Genomic DNA, 14,146 nt, shown 5'->3' with positions numbered 1-14,146 from the left:
TCTGGTATTGCCTGCAGCTTTGTAAAGAACCGTTTATCCAAAAACCTTCACACTTGAGACTGTGCTTCTACCGGAAACTTTCCGCCCCTTTGCAACCCTAGTCGCACTGGAACACACCGCAAAGACTTCAGCCGACGGCCAAGAAGCACGTACAAACTGCGCATGCGTGAGTGGCAATAACTGTCCTTACCAGCAGGCGGCGGTAGTGTGTATTCGTCATTCAAAAGAGGCAACAACCGGAAAGACAGACTGCGTGATAACCGAGAGAAGAAGAACAGACTGCGTGATATAAACAAACAACAAATAGCGTGTGCGTTCCATTTTCACTCTACAACGAGAAGCTCATGGGGCTTTCCCCAACCTGTGTCGAGAGCTGGAGTTAAAGGAAATCTCAGATTTGCCTTCTTAATCGTTTGTTTGGGTCCCTCACTTCCGTTTCGCTTCTCATGCACTGATTCGCTAGCTGAACAGCCAATCAGAGTGATTTATTTTGCCGACTGCCTTTGGCCGACTGCCCGGTTTTCGGACGAAAAGGCGTCGGCCCGGCTGAAAAGACCCGACGGTGCGGGACACACCAATCTGAGTAGGGCTGAAAACGGGGGAACAACGGAACTGATCCAGATTTGCTGCAGTCATGACGACATTACTAACATTTGGGCTGGCTTTACGCCCACGGCCCTATCAGAAACGTTGCTGTATCAGAAGCAATGCGCGACGTGTTTTGGAAGTAATATGGTCTGTGTTTACATTAGCAAGCATCGCGAACACTCAGAGCTAACGCTGTACTGGAGAGAGTATGTGTAAAGAAGCAGGAAATAAAAAGGTATTGTCCTTGTGGTAAACCCGCGAGAGAGAAAGCGTTTGAGCTCCATACTGTTTCAGAAATAATGCTTGATGTGGTTTGGAACATAATATGGCGTTTAATCACGGCAGCGTTTAGCTGAGTTTCTGCTGGTAGACAGCCTTCTCTTCACAGAGATCACTGCTTACATGCAGACACTCCAAAGGGGCGTGGCCAGCAGCAGCTCGGTTACATTTAAAGGGCCAGACCCAGAATCAGCACTTCAGTAACAGGGCTGAAATAGAGGGGTATGAGCAGGGATGCAGCCTTTTCACCACAAAAGCGGTGACTTTTCTGTGGCACTCCTCACGTTTCTCTACTGTCATCTTTCCCTTTGCTGCTAAGGTGAATGGGTTGACACGGGCTCCTTGTTCTCTCTTGTCCTTTCTCTTTTGAGCGCTGCTCTTGTGCTTTGGTTTGCTGTACATTATAAATGCAAGCTATTACATTTTTTATAATGCTGCCGAACTTGCTGCTGCTAGCTACAGTACAGTGCAGGTTGATTAAACGGTTCGCTCGTCACACAAGGTATCACATGACATGAAAGGGAGCAAGGTCATTGGACAAACAAATTACAAATTAATTTAGGTTGCTTGGTTACTTTGAAGACTGCGTGAACCGGTGTATATAAAACATTTTTTTTTTTTTTTTGCATGGGCCCCTGGCCGGCTCTGGGCCCTGATGCGTTGCACCGGCTGCACCGTCGATAGTTACGCCACTGGGTATGAGGCATGCTACAATGGGTGGTCTGTTTGGTATTTTGACTACAATACTTCGGAGACATGTTTTGTATATATATGGCCCTATAACATATTGTTCAAATATAGGATAATAGGTGACCTTTAAAGTTGTTTTTTGAGATCCAAGTTGTGATGGAAAAGTGTTTTCCATTCAACCACAATTGTAGTATTTCCTGTAAGCACTCCAAATTACCACTGCAGCTGAGTATGGATGTTTCAATCGGCCTTCATATGCTTAAAATAAAAGCTAATGAGTAAGCATCAACATGGATAAAAATACTTTCTAAAAGAAAATCATCAGTTTCCTTTTCTAAGCTGTTAGCTGTTTGCAATTGATTTATCAGTTAATCAGAGCTGTAAATCCTCGATGACAAGTCTGAGTCAATCCACAAATCTTACTAAGCTAATTTCCTTTCTGGTCTTTGAGCGCTGACCATTGAAATTACTCAGCAAAATAACATTTCCTTTATAGTTTGTGTTAAAAGACCCTGACAATAACAGAGACCAAATCCTTTTAGTGCACAGGCCTACAAATCTAATATTCAGTGTGTGGCCATGCGAGGTCTGCCTGATGTAGTTTTGTCTGTTACGTCTAAACTTGAAATCTGACCAAGTTTTTACTATACACTCTCAATTCAAGTCAAGTTTTGAGGCAGTATAGTCTTTAAATTAAATGCTTACTCTTAGTGGGTAAGGTACATTCGCTAATAGGCTAGTGACCAGGCCTTACAATGCAAATGAAATGGTTAAATCAAAGTAAAAACAGTACAGTCCCTCAGAGTTGCTTCATCCTGACGGTGTGATCTCCGCCTGTCATCACACACAAACACAGCGCTCATTCATGAAGTGAGAAGGTGAAAGTGAGAGGAGCGCATTAAAGAAAGAACTGCAGTTAATTGCTGTGAAATTAGATATGTTTCACGAGCAAGGGACATTGTTGGTATTTAAAAAAAGCCATGCTAGCAGGACCTCCGTCAGTCTTATAATCAGTACAATCAACCATTCAAACAAGTTTAAAGCCACTATGTCAATTTGATCATTTCTAACTTCGGCACCCCCTTAGTTGATAAATGACACAGATTTGTCTCTTTGACTACATTTTAATAGATATGAACGTCCCCTTTATTATTCAGGTCATGGGGTATCAGTGTTTAACCCATGCTGGACATAGCTAATACCACCTGCACAGGCCTAGTCTGTCACTTTATTTGACTAAATGTGTTTACTTATACATTTAATAGGTTCACACCTTCTGTCCATATGTGCTTTTTATTTAAAATATGTTTGATTAACTTTTGGTTCACATTTCAATAAATTGTATTTGTATTTGCACTCCTTTTGTCCATTATTCTTACTGAAAATGTTAGATTACACATTCACATCTGACTGAAGATTGGCCCCATTTATTTGTGACGTTGCAAACTCTGCGGTACAAGGTACAAGTGATGTGAAGCTCATAAAGTGAGGCAAATAGAAATAATCAGCTGATGGAGTGTAGATGTGGAAATAGGTGCATTCGATCAGCTGACTGTGTTTTCACAATAAAAGTAGTTTCTTAGTGAATGTCCTGTATTGGTCTCAAAATCTCATAACATCAGCTTTTAATGTTCCTCTTGGATGTTCTTCTTGACCCTCAGAGAAGGAGAAAATGTTGAATCGTGTCTTTCAGGCATGTCCTTTCCTAACAAAAATGACAGGAAACATAAAACATATTATTGCAGAACAAGTGTGTTATTTATGAAGTAGGTGTGCTTGTGTTTAGGGGCTGTAGATATAATTATTTTGTAATTGTAATGTTTTTTTTTATTTCAACAGTGAGCTACAAAGACAATCAGATTATGAATGAACAGTATGACATTCATCAACATTGAAATATATTTTATTATCAAAATAATATTTAACTGTTATCAAAACGTAGTGCAACTGTAGAAGCTTGCTCTGTTGTCTCACTGAAATAATAACTTTGACCACGTTTTTACAGACAATATTGAGAGATAAATAGTAGCAGTTCTCACTATGTGTTAAATAGCTTTGCCTTCAATACATTAAATTAGAAAGCTGACAAAGTCATATTGCTTGTTAACATCTAAATGTAACCTTTTGCATGGAAATACCCTCAACTTAACTGATGTGTAGGTGATCTAGTATTTAGTATTGTTTAATGGAATGTATATCAGTGTATTAAAGTCAATACTTCATTTATTTCAACCAATATCTTTCTTGATTCTTTGTACAGTATGAAAAAAGAGTATTTGTACCTGTGCTGAAGTTCACTGCTGTGAGGAGTCCAGTTCTGTCTCTCACTCTCTGGTCCAGCCTGTCTGCATCACCTGGACACTTTAAACAAACAGATATATGTGTAAAGTACCATGTGTACAAACAATATAACTTATTCTCTTCTGTTGAACATGTTGTATTGTCCGAGTCAGGGTCCTTTTTATTTTACTGTAACTTTGGAAGTTGTGTTACCAATGCTGTTGTGTTACTGTTTATTTGATACCAATTTGGTAATACAATTAATAAAAACAACAAGATTTGGGTTCGTTCTTCAGATGACTGTGACGTTAACGTGTAAGCTCAATAATGAACTCCAGCAACCAACCATATTGTAATATCCAAGTAATCATCTTGAAATATGACATTAATAATTGTAATATACACACATCTTATTGTGAGGTTGATTTCACATACACTACTTTGACGTTAGCTTGTCTACATACTTCAGCATAGCCAATTTAAAGTGGACCTATCATGCTATATTTAAATGATATATTGTAGGGCCATACCTATATAAGGTATATTTATACGTTTCTGTTTTCAAAATACCAAACAGATCATGCATTTTAGCCATGCCTCATTTCGCTCTATTTGCTGTTCTCCAGCACTGTTTTTACAGGGGGCTTATTCTGTGAGCTGCAGCTGACCACGCCCCCCTGCAGGAGAGGGGAGCCGCTCTGATCAAGTCAGAAGAGGGGGAGAAAAATAGATCTCCGTCCTCCGTGTTTTATTATAGCCTATTATATAGAGTCGTTATTCATTTGTTTTAAAGCTCAATAAATAACAAAGAAGACCTTTGACCGGCACTTTTCTAATTTTGTCCGGAAGATTTAAACTTTAACGGACATCTTGACTGGCGAAAGAAACTGAAACTGAAACTCTGCCGCACGGTCCCCTCGTTCCTTGGAAGAGGCGGAGAGGTGGGTGTTTGTCATCTGCTGGTGGACTAACCGGAGAGAATTACAGTGCTTGCCTCGACAGGGAGGGATTGCATTGAATTAAAGCAGCGGGAGCAAACGCTTGCCTCGGGGAGGGAGAAAAAAAGCCACAGCGGAGAATAAACAGAAGGGTAACCATGGTAACCATGCGCAGGAAGTCTTCTTCGCTGCTTTTGTGGCAGACTACAGCGCCACTTACAGGCCTGGCATATGTACTACAGCGTCTCCAGCACTTTCGAGCGGCAATGGCCGGCCGTGGCCCAACCCCACATTCCCCTGATAGGTGGAGAGTTGGCCCAATAGCCGTAGCGCCACTTTACTGACGTCAGGACAGTGTTCAAATCTGGATCAGTTTTTATCAGATCCGTTGTAGCCCCTTTTTTAGAGATTTGGGTATGGAGGAAAATAGAGAGGGTTGTGTTTTCTGACACTTTGTGGGTTCCCTGGAACACCGGGGACACATATTCATGTATAAAAGACGTACAAAAGTGCATTTTGCATGATAGGTCCCCTTTAAATTAACCTTAGCGATGCATACAGTTCCTACCTACATAATAAAATATCTCTCTAAGTTACAAGGATGACCTTATTTTATCAACCTCAAACAGAAGCCGTTAGTTCTACAGTATTATCCCACTTAACGCTTAACACTTGTCTATTTCGTTTTAACCTTTATATATACAGTCTATGGTTTTAACTTGGAGGCTACGATTAGCATCGTTAGCACAGATGTAGATACCACTCGCTTACACGCTAACCCAAGCCTTAACATTCATTACGTAGCTGATTAAAATCATAAACACATAAATAAAGTACTCAAATTTCACATACCGCAAAACCGCATTCATGCACCGTCTGTGTAATAAGCCAATCTGCTCCTGTAGAGGAGGACATCTGCCACTCGTCTTTCTGTTACTGCCAAGGTCAGATTGGGACTGTGGCAGCGTGATCTGAAAGAGAGACAGAGGGGAGGAGAGAAATGAAGGAGTGATCAATTGAAGGATGGCAGAACTTCTTGATTCAGTTTCCATATTTGAAGCCCAGTCGGAATTTGTTATCAATGGGAAGCAAGTAGGAGTTTGTTATGAGACGTTTGCTGGTTTGAATCCCAGAACAGTGCGTAGAAAGAAGAGTTTTGGTCATTGTTACTAAAAAGTAAATTTGTACTATTCAAAAGTAATCCTTGTGATCTGGAACTTCAATGTCATGTTAAAATTGTCTGATTGTAAGATGTGTTGAAAAAATGGTTGGGTTATTGTTATTGTATGTTGTGAATGATCTTTGGTTTCGGAATGTTACAAAATGGTTAGACAGAAGAAACTATTTTAATATCCAATGAGCATTGTTGCTCAAGCATGGTTGGAACACGTTTTCATGCCTCCATGATTGCTGGAACTATATATTTTCTTTGTCTGTCTTTTCCAGTCCCATGAATGCGTTATCTCAGCAACGCCTTGATGGTATCTTTTCAAATTTCAAACAAATGCCATTAGGACTCAATCATAGACTGATAAAACAATGACGGTCAAAGGTCAAGGCCACTGTGACCTCACGTATGTCAGGTTCTTGTGGACGTGATATCTCAGAAACACTTTAAGGGAATTTCTTCAAATTTGGCACAAACGTCCGCTTGGTCTCAAGAATGAACTGATTAGATATTTTGATGGTCAAAAATATTTTATATCAAGGTAACTGTGACCTCACAAAACACATGTATAGTTCATTAATTTGTGTGCCAATTAAGACAACACAAATTTCTATGATTTTTGGACATTCTCAAAAGACTTGGATGTAAACTCTTCAGGGATTTAAGCTTAACAACTTACATTATCTGAAAGGAGATATTGTGCTGGAGTCCTTTTAACCAGTTAAGCCCTGAGCCTGTTTTTCAGGTTTCAGGCTCGAAAATGACAGGCCCAGAACAAATGACTATATCTTCACTTCTAAAAGGGTTAAATTAATAAAATAAAATCTCAAAGCAATGATACACCTGTGAGTTGGATGTAGAAAAGTCAGAATCAATAGATGTTTTTATTTTAAAGTACATTCAAATTGAACACAGTAAAAAAATGTAACTTTTAGTGTCCGTCCAAAAAAAACAACATTACTTATAGTGAAAACCACCCTTGAATGATGGGATAGTAGACAAAAAGCTTTAGGAATCCAAACTATAACATATAATAAGTACCCTCTGGGGTCATTTGGGTGTATTTGCCATATCTCTGGAACCCATTGGTCGATTTTGGTGATTGACACCACTTTTGAACCGTTAGAGCCAATAGAATCGAGAGGGAAGTTCCTAAATCCACCTACACATTACCATTGAGGAGTGAGAGTGATGCGCACGCAGTTTGCCCAAACCAAAAGCTATGTTACGCTCTGAAAACTGAAAACTAGGCTTATTGCCATAAATATGATGATGGATTATCAGTAATCATTTCAAAGTGACACAGAGACATTGGATTAACCTTCAGCAGCGTTTATCTGCGTTTTAATGCCCTTGAACACAACTTTTGATCAGAAAACAGCAAAGGTAAGACGTATTTGCCGTTTTGGCTACGTAAAGTGAAGTTGTGTGTTGTCTTTGCTGGCTTCCGCTGCCACGAGTTTTGGTCGCACACTGATGATACTTATACCATTGGAATCCGTGGAATCTCAGCTTTCAGAGGATATCTTGTTTGTGCAGATCCGATGAAGTATAAAATATTTCTACCGTGAGTTATGTGCTAAGTGCGTTAGCACTCTTTCGCTTGTTTCGGTAAAAATGGTTCATACCCTAACCCTAACCCTAACCCTAACCCTAACCCTAACCCTAACCCTCATAGTTTGTTAAATGTTAAGAAGCCCTCAGACGCTGTTTCTTGCAAGATGTTGCCGCGGGGGCACCGGGCTTAACAGGTTGAGTAGAAGCTAGCAAGCTAGGCTATAGCTTCCAGCCGTAAAGTGAAGGCTAACATTAGCACTGCTGCTGAGTCACTAGCAGTCTTTCTCTTATCTGTGTGGTCGTGTGACTTTAAATACCCAGACTGTCAGAACGTTCAGCAGTAGGCCAACTCATTATGTTACTCAGTGATTTCAAACATGGAGTTATGTATGCGTGTGAATTCTCCAGGCTGCCTTTGAAGCTGTTGGAATTTAGAGGTTATAAAAACCTATTTTAGTGCTGGAATAACAGTCAGCAACACACAGGGGTGCTATCACTGAATACAACTAATGAATAAATAATGAATAAATAAAGGAAAGAGATTACATGTGTTTAGTGAGAAAGTTCCCTGTGCTGTCACCTGAAGGCATGTCACAGATCTCACACTGCTACAACAGAGACTCTACATTCAATTCCCTTTCCTACCCTATGTCTTTATTTATCAAATTATAGTGTTTTGAAAAGCATTAAGTATTGAAGATCTGCAGAACAACTTTAGAATTAAAGGTAGGTTAGATGCAGGGGGACAGTTGTGTTAGTGTTCGAGGGTCCATAGTTTCCTCCTGCAGTCACAACGCCCAGAATCCTCTCTGTCTCTGCCTCCACCTTGCAGAACATGACTAAGCATTTCCCCAGCAGAGCAGATACTTGTTTGTTAGAATATAAGTGCAGTATACATAGGTAATAGCCTAAAATAAAGTATTATCGTCTACCACATATTAGCAAATAAACTGTGGTACCTTGATGACTACTGTAAACAAATGAGACCATAGTAGATTCATAATAACCCCTCTAACATCATTGGTGTGAATGCTAATGTTTAAAAAACAGGACTTCATTTTCCATCAACCCTTTTGTTTGTTTATATCTCCATTCCCTCAACATTTTGGTCATTATTCCAGGTGTCTCTTCAAACTACATTTTATGATAAAAGCACAAATGCAATGAATGCTGCATAGTCATAGTGCACCAGAATAAATGCTATTATTTATGATGTACTCACTTTTAATCCTTTCTTTAAACATTTGTATCCACATTGTTAAGCCAGACATCTCCTAACTTAAAGCAAAATTCAATTTTGGCTTTGCATTTTACTGTTAAAAAGAAGAAAACATAATCTTTGTGGATCAGAATACAGAAATGCACATATAGCTCAAAGCCTCTTAATCAGCGTTTGATTGACAGTTTGGCTAACAGAAGCACAGATTGAAAAACTAAACAAACTTGCACTGACAGAATAAGCATAGCGTACAAGCTTAAGATATTGAGAGTCTCAACTTTCTTGAAACTATCATAGTTTGGGTGCTTTTTAAGGTTTTAAAGGAGACACATTAAATGTCAAAAGTATCAGATTTGAGCCTTTACAGGAAAAGCTTACAGAATTGGGATATAGCCTAGCCATGACAGGACCAGGGAGGACTGTTCTATCTACAGGAAACGGTGTTAATGTTAGGTGCAAATCAGAGCTAAGATATAGATATCACACAGACATTAGGCCATTTACAGGCACTTTTAGTAGTAGTAGTAGTAGTGGTGGTGGTACCTTAGCCTTTTTCAGTTACACATGCTACACCCAGTTAGCGTGTTTGTTGGTTGGTTGGTACAAACTGAAGTATCTCCACTTCTACAAGAGCATGCTGTTGCATTAACACTAGGTAAAATATATTTGTTCATCTGTATTTTAGCCTCAATTCTAAACTGTTTGTCTATCTGTAATGACTCAGTAATCAGAGCACAGTCTGTCTTCCCAACTGTGAATGTGTGTGTCTGTGTAAGCTGTGTGGCTGTGTGTGTCTGTGTATGGCTGTGTGTTGTGTGTCGTGTGCTGTGAGGGGTGTGTGGTGGTGTAGGCGGTGTGTGTGTGTGTGGGTGTGTATGTGTGTGTGTGGTAGGGATGGTGGTGTATGTGTATGGATGTGTGTGTCTGTGTGTTATCCCAGGTGTGGGTGTGTGTGTGTATGTGTATGAGGTGTGTGTGTGTGTATGAAGTATGTGTGTGTCTGTGTGTCTGTCTGTGTATGGCTGTGTGTGGCTGTGTGTGCAGTGTGTGTATGTGTGTGTTGTGGTGGGTGTTGTGTATGGATGTGTGTTGTGTGTGTGTGGTTGTGTATGGGGGGCTGTGTGGGTTGGGTAGGGGTGGATGGGTGTGGAGGTATGGTGTGGGGGTGTGTGGGTGGTGTGGTGTGTCTGACTGTGTATGGAGGTGTGGGTGTGTGTGGGTAGGTGTATGGATGTGTGTGTGTGGTTATGTGGAAGATGTGTGTGTGGGTATGGTGTGTCTGTGTGGGCTGTGTGGTGTCTGTGGTGTCTGTGTATGGCTGTGTGTGGTGTGTGTGGCTGTGTGTGTCTGTGTGTGTCTGTGTATGGCTGTGTATGGCTGTGAGTGTGTGAAGGGGTGATCATCAGTCTGGCAGGTATCACAGCACACAGATGTGTCGCTCAGCTGGCAGCAGACAGATGTGCCAGGCTCTGTTTGCTGTGTCAGTAAATCCGAAGCAGTGGATCTCTCCAGTCCGACTGCACTCACATATTTTCATCATTCTGCTCTGAGTTGTCCTTTTATATCCTTGAATTGTAGTTTATATCGTCCTCTCTTCCTCACCTATTTGTTATTTTCTCTGCTTTGATCTCCCACTCTCTGTTACTGTTGTTCATTCATTCCTATCATAAGCCAGCATTATGTCACCATCTCTTTTTCTTTATCCCCACAAATCCCATTACATGCTTGTAACCATGCAACCATGAACTGTCATGCGGACCTAAGGACAGCAATGTTAAACAAAATATATTCTCAATCTTGTATTCAGTTTCAGTTGAGACATTAAATCAAGTTCATGTGTAATACTTTATTGATACATGTACTGCCTGTTGAATAAGAGTTTCAAGTATTAGGAGAGGCATTTCTATTCTAAGATGCATTTGACTTCAGAGCCAGGCGTGAAGGAAACAAAGATCATTTCATTATTGGAACATTTCACTGACTGACCACATTACTAGCGAGGCCTAAGGACGATAAGGTTGATTGGAACACTTAAGTCCAGTGCATGATCATCTGCCACTAAAGGGCACTAGAAGGACACTCAAAGAGCAGACCTCCACCAAGGTCGTTTCCATTAGTGACGAATAATCTGTCTGTGCCCAGTGCTTTGGGTCGGCTCCATAATGTAATGGGTTCTTTCTGGCCCATTCTACACCCCCCCCCACAATAGTTTAGGAGCATTGGGATGGTAGTTTATGACTAATGACAAACTGGACCAATAAACTAACGGGCCTGAAAACCTAACGTCCTTGATTGAGGTAGCTACTGCCCAGATTGCCATAGATTTAGGTCGGGATGATCATCGTTGATGAGTTTCAGAAAAATAACAAAGGACTGTTAATTTGCTGAGGGTAATTGTGGCCCCTTAAAGGTAGGGTAGGTAAGTTTGAGAAACCGGCTCGAGATCGCTAGAATTTGAAAATACACAACCGGAGAAAATCTGCCACTTCCTTACAGAGCCCCTCCTCCAACACACACGAACGTGCACATGACCAATGAGGGCACGAGATAAGTTTGTGCACAGATGGAAGGCTGACAGGCAGGTAGGCCATCCAGTTATTTTAGCCGGGCCGGCTAAAATGATTGGTCGGCTTCCACAGATGACATTTTTTTATGGATTTTTTGTCAAAGCACTTCAGATATTCATTGCTATCGGGATGTTAAGAGCATTCCATGGAATATAACAAAAAGTGTATCTCGAGCCGGTTTCTCAAACTTACCTACCCCACCTTTAAGGATGAATCCTTATGTTTAATTGACCCCACTAATCTTTTAAATGAAATCTAATGGTCCAATTTGTAATTCACTAAGCACAATCAAGCTCCCCAGAGAGTAGATCCACTGATTTTGAAGATATTGTATAATCTTACATTAAGATTGCATATCAAAGCGTGTTAGACCTCTTTACCACTCGTTTCTGTTTGGACTGAAGTATAATGCCAAATGTCAGATGGATTGGCATGCTTAAATATGCTGATTACTGTACACTGCATACAAAGCACTTGATAGGAACATCATTATTGCAGGTATTTGGTCATAAACACATATTTTTGGACTAATTCAATCTCTTCATACCATTTCATGGCAATCCATCCAAAGATTGTCAAGTTCATTTTATGAAAATCCATTTGATCGTTGCTAAGAAAGTTACAAAGAGTGGATGGTTGATTGAAGGTAGGTTATAAGAAAATGGTCCAACAAAGCCAACGTGGAATGTGGCAACTTGGGATCCGTGTCAAAGTCTGTTTGAAGTCCTACAATTTCACTCCAACATTATAAGAGGGTTTTAAGCAGTACAATTACAAAGAACAAAGACATCTCAAATTCCGATTTCTTATACAAGCAGTCTCACATTACTTCACAAATATTCATCATAACATCGAACAAAGACTGTCCTGTACTGAACTGTTAGTGCATTCTTATATTAATTACTGTGACATGACATCCCTCTCTATTCAAGTTTCATGAAAAGCTTTGTTTTATAGTGCTTTGGCTATAGAGAGAATCTTTTGAAATGATGACACACAATAAAGGGTTAAAAAAGGATATGTAACCCAGTCATTTTAAATTGGATTTATGTCCATGGAGTTATGCATTGCCTGTTCAGATTATTTATAATCATACCCGGTTACCAACGATATAAAGTGATAAGGTCATTCATCTCGTCTAACTTCAACAGCATTTGTGGGTTCATTTTCACATGGCCTGGCTGGCTTGGAAATATAATTTTTGGCCTTAAATCACTTTCACTTGCCCTATATAAATGATCTTGGTGTCATTTTATACATTTATGAATGCGTTGAATATTCAGACATCAGGAATTACTCAGAAGCTCCTTTTACCATGTCTCAGCCAGCCATACAATAAAAAATAATCTGCCAATTTCATACGAGTGCAGTAGCGGAAGTACTATTGCAGCACAACCCGGGGTACTGGTGACAACTAATGTAGCTAACATAGAAAACTAGTATACATATTAGTGCAGTTAAGTGTCCCAAATGCTATCTCATAAGCCCTGCATTCTAACATTTTGTGTTAAAAATGACACAAAAAAGCCCAGAAGAAGTTACAATAGTACATTAGACTTCCTAAAGTAAAAACATATACAAGTTCAATACCAAAAATCAACCGAAATTGAATCCGGTGGTGAAAAGTCCTGTTGTAAAATCATTCTTTTATCTGCTTCGCAATGATGGCCATCCTGAAAAATGGTTGCCGAATTGCTGATAATGTAAGTGGCTTTCCGAGGCTTTAAAAAAAAGGGCTCCAGGTACATGAGACATGGAAATGGTTGATCCACTATCTACCTTCTGAAAGATTGGTTTATCTATTACCACAGTGGAGGCGCTTAACAGGAGTGTGAAGTGTGAGTAATTCAGACCAGCTCTCCAGGCACTTGTTGGCTGGGGCAAATTGAGTCACATCTAAGGCTCCACCAGGCCTCCTGTTCTACAATAAAGTCACCGGGTGTCGTTGTGTGGCAATGAGGAGAAGCCGTGTGTAACGGGGGCAGATCGGTTACACACGCACTGAATATAATCAAGAGCCAACTGTGAGGCTCTTTAGTTTTGTAATAGTGTGTGTGTGGGTGGTGGTGTGGTGTGTGTTGTGTGTGTGGTGTGTGGTGTGGTGTGTGTGTGTGTGTGTGTGTGTGTGTGTGTGTTGTGTGTGTGTGTGTTGTGTGTGTGTGTGTGTGTGTGTGTGTGTGTGTGGTGTGGTGTGTGTGTGTGTTGTGGTGTGTGTGTGTGTGTGTGTGTGTGTGTACGCCGTCTCCAGGACAAAGCAAGCACTGGTGTTTGTGACAGGAGCATTTTGGGAAACTGTTCGTTTTTCAAAAAAACACAATTGGCTACTTGATCAGACAGCTCTTTATTACTTTGTTCAGGTTCTTTCATGTCTAAAATAAATCCCTCTGCAGGGCTGACAACATGCTTTAGCCAACACAGTTCTATAACAAGCTACAGGTGAAAGGAAAAAAACATTCACTTAATAAACAGTGAAACATAAAAATATTGTAGAACTGCACTGATCTATGTTTTAAAGCTCCCATGTCATGCTTTTCCGGTTATTACCCGTCCCCTTGTGTGTTATGAAGGTTTTTATGCATGTAAACGGTGTGCAGAGTCAAAACCCTCAAAGTACAAACCCTGTAGCGAGTAAAACTCTAACACAGAAAATACCTCCCCAAAACGCCTCGTTGGAGATACGTCACTGCCCATTTGATTCTTCCGGGTCCCGCCTGATGTCATGCGGTACCCGGAACGAAATGGACCAATCCCGAAGAGCTATGGCCACACCAGCAGCGGCGTGTTCCTCCTCCAGAGGTTCGAAGAACCGGCATTTCACAGACGAAAGCTTCCAAAACATTGCCCAGTTTGAGGCCGGATA

The sequence above is a fragment of the Trematomus bernacchii genome, unplaced genomic scaffold (genome assembly GCF_902827165.1).
Source record: "Trematomus bernacchii unplaced genomic scaffold, fTreBer1.1, whole genome shotgun sequence".
Classification (NCBI taxonomy): Eukaryota; Metazoa; Chordata; class Actinopteri; order Perciformes; family Nototheniidae; genus Trematomus; species Trematomus bernacchii.
Note: the sequence above shows the minus strand (reverse complement) of the source record.